This window comes from Echinops telfairi, unplaced genomic scaffold (assembly GCF_000313985.2).
Source record: "Echinops telfairi isolate 266 unplaced genomic scaffold, ASM31398v2 ScPeMD7_22;HRSCAF=79, whole genome shotgun sequence".
NCBI lineage: Eukaryota > Metazoa > Chordata > Mammalia > Afrosoricida > Tenrecidae > Echinops > Echinops telfairi.
The window spans coordinates 3,630,981-3,634,569 of record NW_022103919.1 but is presented as its reverse complement, the minus strand read 5'-3'; the positions used below and the strand labels follow the sequence as shown (position 1 = coordinate 3,634,569).

The following is a 3,589-nucleotide window of genomic DNA, read 5'->3' as shown; positions in this document are numbered from 1 at the left end:
GGGGCGGGGTCTCGCTCGGCGGAGCGCGGGCCCCCACAGCGGCCCGTCACGTGGTGGCGGAGCGGCTTCCCTTCTCCGCGGGGTGGCGCGGGATGCTCGGCTGAGGGGTGTTCGTAACCCCCCAAAAGTGCAGGCCTGCTAATAACTGGGCTGCGCACCCGGGCCCGATAGGAGACGGAACCCCCCACACACCGGGGCTCCTACTGGGCCACCGCAGTGCCTCCCTTTTTGTGGGGGGAGGGAGGCGGCACCCCCATCTTTATTTTTTTTTCCAGATGGGGAAGCCACTGAAATTAAGACCTATTTGCAAGGCCGGAAGCTCATCAGCCCACACATATGACCCATTGCTTGGGTTTTAATCTAAGCCCTGTCACGAAGACGAGGTGAACTCTCTTCTATACAGTTACACAATTCAAAACCCGTTAAATTGCCTGACACATTTTGTCAACGGTAAAGTGGAAGCCCTCTGAAGACCGCTCTTCTTGACCTTGCTCAGTGTTTACCCAATCCTGCTACCTGCTGGCTCATGGCCAAGTTACAACCTTGCAAAATAACACAATGGGGTGTGGGGTGGGCAGTCCTATGTTAATTTCACCACGTGAAATGAAGGAACTACGTTGGCTTTCCAGGCCAACCTTTCAAACCAGCAGGGTCTCCGCATTTGTGTTTAAATGCTGCTTTCCCGGCTCTCTCTACTCCTCCATCCAGGACTCAAAGCCTCGGACCTCTCAGTGGGGTCTGTCACCAGAATGTGGGGGTTGGAGTAGACTGCTTACCCTCCAGGCACTCCTATTTGAGCGCAGGATGGGTCTTTCAATGCTCAAGGCAGTCTATGGATGATCAATACGTGTCAACAAACAGCATCATGTCCATGAGCCGAGGATTCGGGTCATCAGTAGAAAATACAAATGTCTTCCCTGGGCTTTTTCCCCAAACCCAGAAATTCACCTCATCTTTTTGCCTCAATATAAGAGCTGAATTCATAGGTACCCAATTGGACAGTTTTTGGAAGGATGAATAATTAGCACTAGTGATAAACAGGTAAATGTTCAACAACCTACCTCCAGGGGAAAAACAAGCTAATTTGTAACATTTGCCAATTTCCATGGTGTAAATATTTTCACCCTCTCACTATAGTCCGTTTCAATGTATCATCCCTGTGATGTCACTGAACACAATTGGACAGGAAAAAACAAATTGCCTGCTATGGGATCTGTACACACCACACAAAACATTTACCATGAGCCACTGGCTGCAACAAAACGCCTAACATGCATTTTCTCATTTAAATGTTTCTCATTTAAATATTATTAAGTTAGTGATAGTCTCAATTCACGTGTTAGTGGGTGAAAATCCTTTGCCTTAATTGAGAGCACCCCCCAATATGTTCACATGACCTATATATAGTAAGAGGTACATTTAACATTATGACCCAATACTCAACCACACAGAAAAAAAGTATATGATGCTGTAATTTTTTTTAATGCTGGTTGCACCCCACTAAATTGATTGCACCACCCACTAATGAAACTCGAGAAAAGCCCTTTGCTGGGGTCTGCTTTTATCTACAAAGGCTGCTCATACACAGGTCAGTACCAGTGACCCAGAGATCCAGCATGCTCCATCTACCTGTTTCCAAGTATCTACAGAGACCCCAGGGAGCCTTGTAATGCCTTCAGATCAGACTTCAAGGCTCCCCTCCAAACACCCTAACTCTTAGAACCATCCTGCTGCTCCCTGTCTTGTCCATCTTTCCCACTAACATTTGTCAAGAGGAATGTAGGGACCAAGAAATGAAACGGGGAAAAGAAAGGGAAGGGACTGGAGTTTCAGTAAACAGAGTGTGGGGTGGCCCACCAGATAATCCACCCACCCCTGTGGTGTCTCCCTCTACCCCAATGCAATGAACTTTACATTCTCTCCTTGGCCTCTCACCTTGCTATCAGAATTCCTCCCTCCCTTTCCCTACCCGGCTTCCTTTGAAGAGAACAGAAGCCACAGCTGGAAGACAGAGATGCTGGCATGGCCCACACTGCCAGGGTATCTCAGCTAGGATACCCTTGAACACAACACCTGTCCACCTCCACTTCTTTGATCCTGTTTTAGGATCTGTAGACTAGAGATGGCCACTGCATGACACTGTGGGGAGGATTGCTCAGGGCAGATTTAGTGAGTGGCCCCACTAAGTTATCAGGGTTGAGATGAAATGCATCTGAGGGGACTGTGGATGTATCCTCCAGTCCCTCTGGTCCTATTATTTCACTGGGGAGCTAAATACATGGAACGCTGGGGCAGGCAGGGCAGGGGCACTCAGCTACATTTTGCTGCTCATGAGAGGTGAATCTATGCGTCATGGAGAGTTAAGATGCTCAGCTATTAACCTAATGGTTGGAAGACGTTGAGATCGACCCAGAGGCAAGGCCTGGCAATCTACTTCCTTAAAAATCAGCCGCCACCCCACCCACCCACCACGCCTAAGAAACCAAGACCCAAACTCACTGCCGACTTATAGCACCCTATAGGGCGGGCATAGCTGTTTCTGGACTATCTCTTCCAGAGAGTAGACAGCCCCATGTACTAATTCACAATAAAAAAAATTATGAAAAGAAATCAGCCGTTGAAAACCCGTGGAGCACAGTTCTACTGACAGGAGGGGTCCGTTGATGTCATGAGCCCAGGAACTGATTTAAGGATGAAGGAACTTAGGGTCATTCCCCTTTACTGACAGTTAAACTTCAGACAAAGCCAACGGGCCCATTTTACAGTGGAGGAAATAAGCACAGGCCCAACAAGACCCCACGGCTGAGCAGAGCCTGCTTTCTCCCTTCAGCTGCCTCCCCCATTTCCTAGAGGAGGGAACTGAGACACCGTCAATTTAAACAATGTGCCAAACCCTAATCCGACCCGAGAGGGCACTATGACGAGGACGCCTCACCCACTGCTCGTCCAGTGTGGCTGAGCCTGGGCCGAGTGGGCTCCAAGCCCGTCCCTTCTTGCTTTGCTCAAAGTCAGTCTGCCGCCACATGTCCCAGGGCATGCCTTTTGGCCTGCTTTCCAGCCTTGCAGTCTGCAGGGGCAGCTGCCCCACAGGGTTTCCCAGGTTAAAGAAACAGACGGCCTCTGCTACCAGGGCCCACAGCTGAGGTCAGCACCAAGGACTCAGTCGCGGCACCACCAGGGCCCACCCCAGCCCCATGCCATCAGGGAGGCCTATCACCCAAGAAGCCACTTTTGTGTCCAACCCCAAACTACGCGCCTTCGGAAGCGCAGCGCGGAGTGACCGTCTCATTGGGGTGGGGGGAGTGATGTAAAACGACCAGAAATGGACCATGGCAATGACAAGAAAGGCTGCGTGATGGGGCGCGTCTAGTCGCAGCAACGAGGGCAGGAAGGGGCTCTCCCCGCCCCAAGGAGCTGTGACTAAGAATCCCTACCAAACAGGACTTCCTCGCACAGAGGTGGGCCGCAGGGAGGATGCGGCCAGGTAGGGGAGGCGCGAGATCAGGCCCCGCAGGGACAGGGGGCTCGGGATGGCGAGGAAAGGTGAAGGGCCCGGAGCCGGCGGGTGGGGGAGGGGGCAGGTAGGGCC

At 51.4% G+C, this 3,589-nt stretch overlaps 1 protein-coding gene across 1 annotated transcript in view; it reads right to left on the bottom strand.

The window, feature by feature from the left end:
• Positions 1–3,589, bottom strand: part of SET (SET nuclear proto-oncogene) — a 9,391-nt gene that overhangs the window by 5,061 nt on the left and 741 nt on the right. The gene's annotated exons all lie outside the window — the stretch shown is intronic.